A 14,455-nucleotide genomic window follows, 5' to 3' on the forward strand; every position below is an offset into this window, starting at 1 on the left:
TAACTTAATTAGCCTAAATATTGGTCCAATATGAAGAAATATTGTTCATCACACGGGTGAAACATTGCTAAATAAAAATTTTAGTAACAAAAGAAAATCTTTTTCCTCGTTATTATAAAAGCATCACCTAAAAAGTATCCAATAACGCCCAAGCTATTTCGGTCTTTGTTTCAAACCGCTTTATCTTTTATAGGCGGCTTAACTTGGTTGAATTAAACGACCTAAATCCGTTCGCTATAAACTCAAAGGCATCAGCTTTTCGAAATTTGATACTATACATCAGGTTTTTATCAAAAGCATTTTATAAATGTTTATAAAACTACAAATGACCTAACCAATGTGAACTATTTAAATTTTATTACTTATTGTAATGGATTATTTAGTCTTATTTGAGGAATGGAATAATTACAACGTATATTTTATTCTCATATCTTTCAAATATTTGGTTAAGGTTTAACTTGGAGTTGTGATTGTGCTACAGGATAAAGCATTAAATATTTTTTAATGATTGGAAATCATATTTTCCTTTCTTTTGAGTTGATCAAATACGATCCATATTTAAATATTTTTCAATAACAAGTGAGAAAAATCATCTAATGGTGACAAAGCAATGGTTGTGTTTAATGCGTACTCAACTTTAACATTATAAGGTTTTATTAAGCCCATTGCATTGTATGGTATTTGCAACGATTTTCACCTGCTAACTCAGTGATGGGAGTGGTCCTGCATTTTTTTATAGTCAAGCTAGGCCTACTATTCCTCTTGGTCAAGGTTTGAGGGCGCCACCTCGCTAAAGGAGAAGTCCTGGAGTCGAAGCGAGGATCAAACTTCACTCTTGAGTTGTTGAACCCGTAGCTGATATTCAGGGGATATTTGATCATTTAAATTGAACCTCGACCATTCAAAATAGAAGAAAAAAATGTGCATTCATCTAACACAACTAATAACTATTGCAGTATAGTCAAATCTTTAATCCAATAAACTTTGTATTGATTTGTGAAAATTGATAATTTAGAATTATATTTTCTAAGAATGTAAATGAACCAACTATCTAGATCATAGGTAACTAAATAAATAACACTGAATGAATAAACAAGGAATGTATTATCAGAGATAAGTATTTCAGTTGATATAGCAAGATAACAAAGGGACTGTCCAACAACAGTAGTTATTCCACAAGATAATATTTGTTATCTGACCCAGGAATTATTTAAGTTTAAGAATTGATTCAGTTTCAGATCTAAATGTAAAAATTATTAACCCAAACTAACGATTAATTATTTTTGGAATAATGAACTGATAAATCAAGAACAAGTATAAATAAATCGATCAATTCGGTTGCCACCAGCTAAGAATCAAAATCACATAAGAACATGTAAATACACTATGACATATACAACAATATAATGCCCAACAAATATAACAATACTTAAGCTAAACAAAACTACAGTCTAAATATTCTGGCAAAATCAGGTGGAGTCATGTCCAGGTGTAGATCTCACACTCACTGTCTGTGTTATTGATGCTATCAAAATTCCACTAGTCCTAGTGCAAAGTCACTGCAAAATAATCGTTCAACCAAGAACTATGTGTCCGAAATCCTCAATGATGTAGGTTTGCAGCAGTTATGTTGGTCTCTGAGAAAGATAAATATCGTACAAATTGGAAACTTCTTACTTTTGGTACGAATGGGTCGACCCACGATAGTCCATAGGTTAAGGCACACACGAGGTCCTTCAACAATGTAGATCCTCGGTAGGTTGAGACGATACCGTAGTCGATACAGCGATAGTAGGTAGGACGAGACACCAGGAAGTCCAGGTCCAGAATCCAGCGATAGCGGTAGCGGTAAACCCTTAATTAATCCAGAAACCTGAAGGGTGAATAATTTGCTTACGCTTCCTTGACTACAAGAACAAGAGAAAACTAAACCCCAGTCCACCTGATATTAGCTAACAGGATAATGCAGGCACTGATGAGTCATCCAAACAGCTGATGGTAGCTTTCACTTGAAAATGCTAAGCTGGGCTGGTATTGGGATTTTGTAGTTCCTTCAATTTCAGAAAGCAAAATGTAAACACTCTTGTAATGTATTGGGTTTCAAGCAGACTGTAGGCTAGCACTACAGCTGAATAAATTCTTGAGATACATGAGGGGGCCAACCTCTGTAGTATTTGAAAGTAGCAATAAAATTGTGAATGTTACATATTAGATTATACTGTAGGTACAAAACCTTAATATCAAATAAATGTATAAAATAACATATCAAAAGACGCTCTTCTAATTTTTGGCCTTAAAATATTAAGTTTTAAAACACTAAATAACAATTTCATGTGGACATATTAACTAGGAGTACGCTCCGAAGTCACGTATGAGAATGAACGAAGACCATATCATACATACAAACAATTTGCCAACAATAACCATATTATTATCAGCTGATTAAGCAGGATGGTTTATGACAAAGCCAACCTTGGTCCAAGGTCATAAGGCAGGTTTGATATTGATCAAATCCACAAAGGGAACAGGTAAATATTCCCAGTTTCTGCAATGTATAATCAAAGAATATTTCAATGTGTTACAAAAACAGCAATTGTTCTAATATGCTGAGTAATAGTAATATAGGTTTCACAATCTATCACCAGGAGCTGTACCATTTTCAAATACCAATGCTGTAGCAAACCTGCAAACTAAGCGAATTTCCATTTACCTAGCTGGATTTTTACTAAAATATTCCCTTACAATTGTAAGATTTATTTCATAGTACCTGGGGACCGAGCTTTGCTCGGGGAAAATCATTAGTTTACTCTGAAAGCAGTCTTAGTATTGCAGATACATTAATCCATCTCAAACTCCACAATGCTTGCTCTTACTACTTCTTTCCCATAGCATTTTAGGATTTCAGATACATTATTGCAAATACCACATAGTTCCCACACTCTGCACTGCTAGCCTTACTACTTCCTTTACCATTTCCTACGTCATGGGCCCGTTTCCTTCCCTTCTCATAGCATTTATCCCACATAGCACAGAATATTTATTTGATATCAAATAAACGTTCAATATATCAAACTATGTCAAATCAAAAATTTGATATTTATTTGATATTCATTTAATGTTCAAAATGTCAAAGTCAAACAATGTCAAACTTTGAATATATATTGTATCTTCAAAATATCAAAGTCAAATAACATCAAATTTAGAATATTATCTAAATATTCTTAATGTTAAAAATTTGATTTTCTCTTTGAAAATTTCCAAATATACTAGTTAAACAAATTTTTAGATTTAACTTTTTAAATTTTTTAGAGTAAAGAATTAGTCCCCAGCCTCAGTTTGTAACATGGAGGTCGGAGGTCAACTATCTCAAAATAATTAATAATAGGAAGGAACACTGAACACTGTAATTTTTAATTAATTGATGGTGGATTTTGACTTTTCGCGGGGGGGGGGGGGGAGTTGTTGGAACATCTGATATTTTTCTGAATCTAGGCTTACTACACATTTCAAGAAGAGTGAATAGGAAACACAGCTTTTTTAAAAGTTTTGTTTATCAATAAAAAAAGTTAAACTCTTAACGATTGGCCTTATCATTTTATTTTTACTAGTAAATTAAACCAAACGTAAATTTAAATTTTTTTAAGTGTAATAAAACTCTAAAAATATGTTAAGTATCTAGTTTGAGCTTGACTTGGCCCATTCGTATGAAAGGAAGAGAGGAAGACTGAAGACAAAACACCAACTTAATTCTAACCTAACTCAGCAAACATAAACAAAACAAAACATTACAATACAAAACAAATTGAAATTACAAAATCCGTCGCGCGACCAGTGGTGGCCAGTTTACTCACGGTGTGGATTTATTTATTTATTAACCAACAAATTGCCCATTTTGAGGGAAAGTACACGATTTATGTAAAATGTACCTATGACAACTAACTTGTTGAGTAGGCTACACAAGTAGTGAAAATAAACTATGGAAGCAACAAGAGTATCAAGATTCAAGAACAAGACATAACCTCAAATCAGTTAACTTAAGTGTCCTGATATTTTGTTTAGTGTGTGTCACTGTTAGTTTAGAGTTGTTATTTTTGTGACTGGGTATTGGCATAACCTACACCGAACATCTTTTCACGTTTTGATCCTTGGAGTATGTAAGTATAAGTCACTATACCTAACATGTGTAAGTATAAGTAACATAGACGTATTTTAGGCCTTGGCCTTACCTAGACCTAAGTTAAGCTACTGTACAAATTAAATTGGCCAACTTATCATTCCTAATGCCTTAACTTAAGTATAAATAGATAAATCTGAAACCTCAAAATAAGTTAGGCAATCTGTTTTAGAGGAAGTATTTTTCTGCATACTAATTAGGCCTAGGCGTAAGCTACTAAGTTAGGCGGCTTGCTTAGTTCTTACTGAACCAGTAGTTTATTTAGCTTCAAAGGGCAACTTCCGGATGAAAATAGTGTTCAATATATAGGCTAGTAAGTAGGACTAACTTACTGGTTTACAAGGCAAATGGAATACCATACTGTGTTGTAATACCTTGTTAGGCTAATTTTGAAATATTACTAAGTTATGTGGGTTATATTTTACGTCAGTCACTAACTTAAGTTTATGTAAATTCACCATCAAGAATAAGTTAACTTAATTTAGGCTAGCCTAGGCCTAACATATTCTACCTCAACCCGGTTACAATTTACCGGTATTATAAAAGAAATAGCCTAGCCTATTTGAAATCCATTTTCCTTTTAAACTGAATTGGGGTACACTTCCGTATCTGTTGTCAAAAACAACTGAATGAACATAGGCTATAACGATCGATATTTTCATTCGGTTGTTTTTGACAACAGATACGAAAGTCTACCCCTGTATTGTCTCTTAGTCTTTTGTATTTTAGTTGTTGTCTGCTTCCTTTACCAACCAATGATTAGGCCTAACTAATCTTGATACATATTTAGGCCAGAGAAAGGTATGCATGAATTTAACTAAAAGTAGTTTTCTCTCCATTGTTTCAGTTGATAACTCTGCAGCTTTGGTGGAAGTTATTATTTGGTAGCAGTGAATAATTTGCCTACGGTACCAATTCTCCCGAGTGACAAAGTGGCTGTCTAGCAGCCTGTAGGCTGGGAAGGAGGAATACATTTTTCTTTTGCAATCTGCATCTGAAGCCAGCTATCTTGCGTAAGTTTTTTTTTTTTTTATTTACAATCAGACATTAATAATAGGTAGACATACATATATTTCAATTAGGTTTTCTCAAAGTTAAAATAAAGTTTCAATCTTAGGTGTTTTTATTTCAATTTTTCTGTTTGATTCGCCATGACTGTGTATGTCTTTTTTTGCCATAACGGGTACAGTTCCGCAGAGAACCTGCGATATATTATCGGATGAATAACATTATATATCAATAATTATCCGATTCAATACATCGTTCCCTATGTTTTTTCACTATGTAAACATCAAATTGAGTTATGATTTGCAGATTTGGTGAATTGGTTTTGCAATATTAATATAAAATCAGATATATATACCGTCCGATAATATATCGCAGGTTCTCTTAGGAACTGTAGATAAGTTAGGCTCTGCCACCAAAACACAACCTAATTCATGATAGGTACCTATTGGGTAATAACGTAGCCTAAGGTTCATCACACAGTTAAGAGAGTTTCTCTTTTTTGTGACCCACTTATATAGGAAGTCTTTGATTTACACTATATAAATATTCCGGCAGTGCTATCTTGTGTAAAAGAAAACTGTATTAGTTGAATTTTTTTAAACGCACACATAGGCCTATACACACACCAAACTACATCCGACCGTTGCACTCATTTCAGCCAGTGCTCACCCCAATATTTGTCCGTTCAAGTGACTGAGGATTACTTTTACCACTACCTAGGTCAAAATTTTCAATTTTCAGATTTAGATTTAGCTTTAACAAGGCTACTCAAAAGAAGCAAATGCCATCAAAATATAAAATAGATTTCACTAACAATTTAATATGTGTACCTAGTTGTAGGCTATCTTGGGTGTTGATCAGGAAAATTAAAATATATACAAATTCTAGTGCTAATACTAATCTCTTTTATACAGAGGCAGAACCGGTACGCAAGAACACTAGGATCGTGGTGTAATGGAAATATATGTTGTTGCTACTATAATCAAGAATTGGCTTCGCCCAGCAAAGTTTAGGATTGATGCAAGGTAAATTTATTGTGTTATTTATAATTTAGGTTAAAGAAAAGATTGCTTATCTAATTACCTAATATAGAACTTAAATTTTATTATAATTAACAGATTAGGCCGACATCTAACTACTGTGATGTTTTCTTTTCAAATTGTGAATTTTCAGTGACAGGCTATGCAAATGAGCAAAACTTAATCTGCGGTTTTATCCATCTCATTTTTCTTTATTGTCAAGAACTCAATGCCTTATCGACAAATTTAATTATAAAGTACAGGTATAGTAAAAAAATAGGTCTTAAAAATGCCTAACGAAGGGGTCTCCAACCTACAGCCTGTGGGCTACATCCGGCCCTCGTGCAGTTTTATTCCAGCCAGCAGAAAGCCAGCATACGTTTTTGAAAATTATTATTTTTTATAGCAAACACCAATTATATTCTCCCACGATTGCGTAAACACGTGTGGTCAGGTGGTCTCAGCTATATCGTGATCATCTCCCGTGATCTCGCCAAGACTCACGAGCATATTTTACTGCAGTCTCGACGGTGCCGTGATTGTCTTTTGCAATCCCAGCAACACCCTTCATTGTTGACCGTGATTTCCTTGAGGTGTAAAAAGAGAACTTTGTCAATGAATGCAGGCTCAGCCATGGGATATTTATTTACCTCGCGGCTCATACCACAATTAAGAGCAATTAACTGTCTCTTCCCCATTCAACAAAATTTGTGTACAATACCCTGTCTCCAAGTTGGCAGGTTAACGTATTTAAATAGGAACATAGTAAATGTCTCTCACTTGCTAATTTTTTCTCAATAGGCCTAGGGGAATATTAGTAGTAGTCAAGTAGCGGCAGATTAATTTAAATATATATATTTTTAATTAATCCTAATTGGCAGAACTACAAATTGAAATCTTAAACTAGCTGACATTTTAAGTGTCAAATTTTATAGCCTATTCTCACTAAAAAATCATTGAACTTTTTGTCAAAGATTTAGCTTAGAATGTGATTACTTCTTAATTGCACATCTTTCGTTAGAATTAGAGGCATTTATAATTTTATTTTATGAACAGAACTATATTTTAGATTATTAAAAAAGGAAACTATGTAGTTTATTTGTTTATGGATAGATTTTGATAAAATTTGGCAAACTTATTTACTTTATCCTATACTATTGACGTATGCTCAAAAAAAACTTTTTACCTTCTCCATGGCTGCAAACCTAACCTTGTTAAATCTAATCTTCATTCAATTTTTATCTTGTATATTTTTTTATATTATCAGCAAGTTAGGTTAGCTTATGACAGTTTAATTTTATAATAGAATGCTCTCATTTTGTCCGTAGTAAACCTTAATTCAATTTTTTCACAATCAGCAAGTTTGGTTAATTTGGTTAGGTTACGACATTTTAATTTTATAATAGAATGCTCTCATTTCGTCCGTATCACAAAAAGCCTTTACCTTGTGACAAACGACAACTACAATCGCATCGATAGTAGATGATGTTGTGATTCGATAGAGTAGCGAACAATTAACGTTAGTCGCTAAATCGGTGGCGTTTTTAGACAAAAAAGTGCTCACCGAGGAAAAAGGGTTGGAGACCCCTTGTCTAACATATTATATTTTATCTATAGCTGTCTTAGAAAATAACTCTGTTGAACCTCATTTACAGGAACAATAGAAAACTCAAGAAGGCCATTTGGGAGATGAAGAAGACCAGAATTATTTTTTTTGTAAATTGTACATATCTTTTTTATATTTGTGTTTAAATAATTTTTAATTAAACTTATTTTATCATACAAACAAAGTTTTTTCTTTAAAATGTTTTCCTTGAATGCAATTTTGTTTTAAACAAATATGTTTTGTGATACTTTTTTAATGTTTTGTCAAATAAGAAATATATATATATATATATTTACATTTTTGGGTCACCCAAGAACTTTAACAAACTACCTATAACTTCAGAATAATAAGTCAAATCAAGGTAAGAACAGTAAAGAAGTCTGAACTGATATTATTTTAATCGCCATGAAATTTGAAATGTGAAAAAATGCAACCTAATTCTTCTAAACATATTTGACCAATAAATGTATGAGACTTTTATTTGATATTCAATTTAATATTTATTTAATGTCAAATTAAGTGAGGTTGAACCTAAATTGACCATTTATTTGATATCAAATGAATGTTCGCGAATATTAATTTAATATTCGAATGTCAAAAATGTTATATCAATATTTATCACCATCATATTTAAAATGTGAATGTAAATTCAATCATATGCTCTTTATTATATTTTACCAATAAATTTATGAATGTCAAATTTGATATTTATTTTATATTCAATTTGAATATTTATTTGATGTAAAATTGAGTGACGTTTGAACCTAAATTGAACGTTTATTTGATATCAAACGAATGTTCGTGAATATCAATTTGATATTCAAATGTCAAAAATTTGATAGCTATTTGATATCAAATAAATATTCGGTGCTATGTGGGATGTATTACAGAATGATACATTAATCTAACTAACACAATGGTTCCCACACTCAGCGATGCTAAACTTTACTACTTTCTACACCACTTCCTACTTCGTGGACCTGTTTTCATATTATTCCATAGCATTTTAGTATTTTAAATACATTAATCTAATTGCCACAAACATTTCCCACACTCCGCACTGCTAGTATTTACTACTTCTTTCACCATTTCCTATGTCATGGACATGTTTCCATCCATTCTCATAGCCGATGGATATGAGTACCATTCTCATAGTGGATTTATGTATTGCAGATACATAAATCTAACTGTTACAGACGGTTTCCAGTTCCCACACTGCTCGCCATTACTACTTCCTTCAGCACTTCCTACGTCGCGGACCTTTTTTCCTCCCATCCCATAGCATTTTAAGATTGCAGATACTTATTCTAATCGTCATAAATAGTTCCCACACTCCGGACTGCTCACCTTTACTACTTCCTATGTAGCGGACCTGTTTTACTCCCTTACCATAGTATTTTAGGATTGCAGATACCTTAACCTAATTGTCATAAACAGTTCCCACACTCCGGACTGCTCGCCTTTACTACTTCCTTCACAACTTCCTACGTCGCGGACCTGTTTTACTCCCTTACCATAGTATTTTAGGATTGCAAATACCTTAATCTAATGGTAATAAACATTTCCCACACTCCGCACTGCTAGCATTTACTACTTCTTTCACCATTTCTTATGTTGTGGCACAGAAAACGTACTACTATAACCCAGAATGCCAACCGCATGGTAAAAAGCATTAAGCGGTTTGAGAGAGCTTTGCCTGTCAATCCGTAGGCAGCGCCACCAGCGTTGCTTTTCTGTGGTTGTGGACATGTTTCCATCCCTTCTCATAGGATTTCAGTATTGCAGATACATAAATCTAACTGTTACAAACGGTTTCCAGTTCCTACACTGCTCGCCATTACTACTTCCTTCAGCACTTCCTACTTCTCGGAACTTTTTTCCTCTCTTCCCATAGCATTTTAAGATTGCAGATACCTTAATCTAATGGTCATAAACAGTCCCACACTCCGGACTACTCACCTTTACTACTTCCTTCACCAATTCCTACGTCACGGACCTTTTATCCTTCCTTCCCATAGCATTTTTAGATTGCAGATACCTTATTCTAACCGTCATAAATAGTTCCCTCACTACGAACTGCTCGCCTTTACTACTTCCAAAGTAGCGGACCTGTTTTACTCCCTTCCCAAAGCATTTTAGGATTGCAGATACTTTAATCTAATCATCATAAACAGTTCCCACACTACGGACTGCTCACCCTTACTACTTTTTTCACCACTTCCTACCTCACAGACCTGTTCTCCTCCCTTCCCATAGCATTTTAGGATTGCAAATACCTTAATCTAATGGGCATAAACAGATCCAACACTCCGGACAGCTCGCCTTTTCTACTTCCTTCACCACTTCCTACATCGCGGACCTGTTTTTCTCCCTTACCATATAATTTTAGGATTTCAGATACCTTAATCTAATCATAATAAACAGATCCCACACTCCGTACTGCTCGCCTTTTCTACTTTCTACGTAGCGGACCTGTTTTACTCCCTTCACATAGCTTTTTAGGATTGCAGATACCATAATCTAATCGTCATAAACAGTTCCCACACTCCGGACTGCTCGCCCTTACTACTTCCTTCACCACTTCCTATCTCATAGACCTGTTCCCCTCCTTTCCCATAGCATTTTAGGATTGCAGATACCTTAATCTAATTGTCATATCAGATCCCACACACTGCTAGCCTTTACTACAATGTATCGAGTAATCTTCAGTATAATCTTTGCTCAATAGTAACAAGTGATGTTTTTCCTTTTGTACTGTATTTCGTAATTTGCTAGTATACTGTAGGTAGATGCCTTTATAAACACATGCTACAACTTACAAGACTTTTGTTTAATTTTTTCTTGTTATTTAATTCAACTAACATGGTTACTTAGCAACCCATAAGACTATTGTAAAAAAAATGTGACTTTCAGTTTCATTTTTCTACGTAATTAGATTTTTTTGGCAGTTCTAACTGCAGTAAACTCGTTGTAAGGACAGAAATAAATTATTTACAACATTTAAAGAAAATTGTCGAAGCCATTTTTGAGATCTATCTGCAAGCAAGCATACATACATACATATATACATACATACATACATACATACAAGCAAACATTGCTCATATTAGAGTATAGGATTTAAATCACTTTATTTTAATGAGTAATTAGGTTTGCTGATACAGAAAATGAAACCACATTTGTTTTTGTATTGAAATGTTCATAGCTTAGTATGAAATAAACAAAATTGCTAAATCTGATTAAAATATATCAATAAACAAGTAAACAACACTTTATTTATTCTTCATAAGAATAACATGGAAATTTTAAATTTAATTTTTTTTTATTATCTCCGTAACACAAAACCAATATCTCTGTAAACCTTTGAACAATATCTCCGTAAGTTAAACCGTTAGGCATAAAATAACGCTTCAATTTATTTTCTCTTGTAAGCTGTACAAAATGATCTGGTAAGAAATTGTGAAATTTTGTGTTTCAGGGTCAAAAATGGGAAAACCCAACTTTTACCCCATAAAACACCTTACCATATAAACCCCCATTCCCATAGTCTGATCATGCTAGGTCACAAACTCGTTCAAATAAACATAGGTTTAGAGTTTGTACAAAATTTTCTTAAAATTGGATCATTTTTGCTTGAGTTATTGCACTAAGTGACACATATATATATATATATATATATATATATATATATATATATATATATATATATATATATATATATATATATATATATATATATATATATATATATATGCATTTGAACGGGTGTTGTTAGCCTCTGGGGACCTCAGAACGAAAAAGTAAATCGGTCCCAGGTCTAGGTCTTACCATGAGGCATACGGTAGTAGTTTATTCCCTATAGGGGAAATTCGCTAAAATTATAAATAATTATCATACTGCAACCTACTGGTAATTTTGTTATGTGAATGACTAAACAAAATGTTTAACAGGAGAGGGATACTTATAAAACTTAAATATTTTGGATTAATATTCTACATTATCATTAGATGACAATACATGAATATGTAGGTTCTGAATATCAAGTATATTTTTTTACACTGCAACCTCACAACCAACCAGCCCATTGCAGAGTACTGCCAGATGGTTGACACTCTGGAGGATGAGATACTGAACATCGATGGTGGCGTCACTTTTTGCGAGAATTTCATTGCAAGGTGGAGTGGGAACACGGATGATGTTTTCACCGTTTGTTGCCCCCTGGGAATGGAGAGGCAGTTCCTGACATCTCTCTGGCATTGAAAGCCTTAGCCTACCGTATGGGGGACTGGCGAGTCTCTGAAGACTACTCTGCAAGCAACCATCAGTCTATCGTCTTCCAGAAACACACTAAGCCACCTCAGTGCACCTGTCCTGAATTTGTCCGGCCACTTTTCAGGGTTACATAAAAAATTAAACTGTTGGGGACATTGGAATTCCCTAATTTTGTGCCACTTGGACAATGCGTCCCCCTTTCTTCAACATTTGACCACTCGATGCTAATGATTTCTACCCCTGCTGCCAGCCGAACCCAGTTTACTGCTGGACAACTAAGATTACGTAACTCAGGAGAATATGGATTTGACTCCAACGAGCAGCGCAGCATTCCAGAAACTGGCCTGAAGCTAATGCTAGATTGGCAGAGCACCAGGCCGCGCTCCATCACAACCTACGGCAATGGAACGCCACCTCAATTGCCGTAACTGCTGTCATCGACATGTTGTTCTAAAGTACCCAGCGTGACCAGCATTGGAATTCCCTATATAGCCTATGGGAAATTCACTAATGCCACACCTATCAAATAGCATAGGAACCAAACAAAAAAATCCTAACTTCTTGATCAGCATTGTACGTGTTATTAAATTTACAGAAAGCAAATAAAAGAAACGTCTTATAACACTTAAAACATATATTTACGCTTATACTGTTACTCACAAGACAGTAAATATACAAAAAAGATGGTAAGTGGTGACCGATTTCTAATCAGACCCAATTCTTTTATTTACTTTCCGTAAAAAAAATCATACAATTGTTTTGAATAATTTATAGGCCCCAAAACTTAATAATCATTATTATGATAATAATATTAATAATAGCCTAAATAATATAACAGGGAATAATTATAATAATCTATAAACTTACAGGGAACAATATGGGTGTTGGAAATTGAGTTAATTTTATATAGTACAAATTTCAATATTAATCAACATCAAATATAATAATTTGTTAGTCTTTGTTTTTATGAACAGATGGTTTATTTTAATTTATTCAAACAATTGAGAAGAGTTGGAGTAAGAAAAAAGTGATCAAGAACATAACAATTTAGTTAAAGAAAAATGTTATGAAATATTTGTTATGTATCAGAATAAAATCAGTTCTTTATTAGATAATATTTTGTAAAAGTTCTTATTTCACACGAGTTCTAACATAGTGGCGACCGTGACAGGACATTTATAGTTAAAATTCAGAGTAGGACCAAGCTTATATTTTACTTTACAATGGATAAGCTGAAGTCATTAAAGACAAAAAGGACTCAACTAAGAAGGACTTTTACAAAGTGTAGTAATGAAATGGATAAATTACTGGCAGAGGATATTAAAGATGAAGCAGCAATTAAAAGTAATCTAAACAAGTTGCAAGATAAAGCTGATAGGCTTTTTAAGCTAGATGAAGACATCGAGGAAGCCTTGTTTGAAGATCCTGCAACAACGGAAGAGGACTTAGAAGCTGAGTTTGATACTACAGAATCTTACAGAGACATGTTATCTTCAATGAGAGCTAAGTATGACCATTTCATTATTCAGGTTGGCCTAAGCCAACAGTCAAGAAGTGAAGTCGGGGATACCGTTCACAGTCATAAATTAGTATCTAAGAAGGGCTTAAGTCTACCTAAATTACAATTAAACCAGTTTGATGGAGATGTAAAAAATTGGATAGGGTTTTGGGGGCAATTTAAGAAGGTCCATGAGGATCCTGATCTAGAACCTGAGGATAAGTTCCAATACCTAATCCAATCTTTAAAACCAGGATCATCCCCTAGGGAATTAGTAGAAAGTGTTCCCCCATCTGGAACTAATTATGTAAAGGCCCTAGAACAATTAAAAGCAAGATTTGGTAGGGATGACTTTTTAATAGAAGTATATGTGAGGGAACTGCTCAGTCTAGTGCTCCAACAAGTAACGCTAGGTCCTAATACTAAACTGTGCCGACTGTATGACAAATTAGAAACACAGTTAAGGGCACTTGAAACTTTAGGAGTCACTTCAGACAAGTACGCTTCAATGCTGTATCCTCTGGTGGAATCTGCTTTGCCCGAGGAAACATTACGAGCTTGGGAGCGACATCGTTCAAGTAAGTTACCACACACACTCTCGACAACTGCATTGTCAGATGATAAATCAAATAATTTTTTACAAGAACTTCTTGATTTTCTAAAGGCTGAGGTGGAGAGTGAAGAGAGGCTGGCTCTTGCTCGTTCGAGTTTTAAATCTGCCACTCCAGGAGACAACAACAGCAAATGTAGCAGCCAAAAGAGAAGGTCAGCAGTTCACGAACCTCGTCAGGGTCAACCTACGGCAGCTGCTCTATTGACAACTGGTACAGAGAGTCATAAAGGGTCGGTGAGTAACTGCATTTACTGTTCTAAGGGAG

At 34.1% G+C, this 14,455-nt stretch overlaps 1 long non-coding RNA gene across 1 annotated transcript; it reads left to right on the forward strand.

Annotated features, from left to right (window-relative positions):
* The first annotated feature begins 3,814 nt into the window (after positions 1-3,814).
* Positions 3,815-8,000, forward strand: LOC128983452 (uncharacterized). The gene is made up of 4 exons (XR_008489850.1): positions 3,815-4,154; positions 5,022-5,187; positions 6,097-6,207; positions 7,857-8,000. It is a non-coding gene; the product is annotated as an uncharacterized LOC128983452 (long non-coding RNA).
* Positions 8,001-14,455: the final 6,455 nt, after the last annotated feature.

The sequence above is a fragment of the Macrosteles quadrilineatus genome, unplaced genomic scaffold, assembly GCF_028750875.1.
Source record: "Macrosteles quadrilineatus isolate MER2022 unplaced genomic scaffold, UCM_ALF_1.0 Scaffold_1__1_contigs__length_201487025, whole genome shotgun sequence".
Classification (NCBI taxonomy): Eukaryota; Metazoa; Arthropoda; class Insecta; order Hemiptera; family Cicadellidae; genus Macrosteles; species Macrosteles quadrilineatus.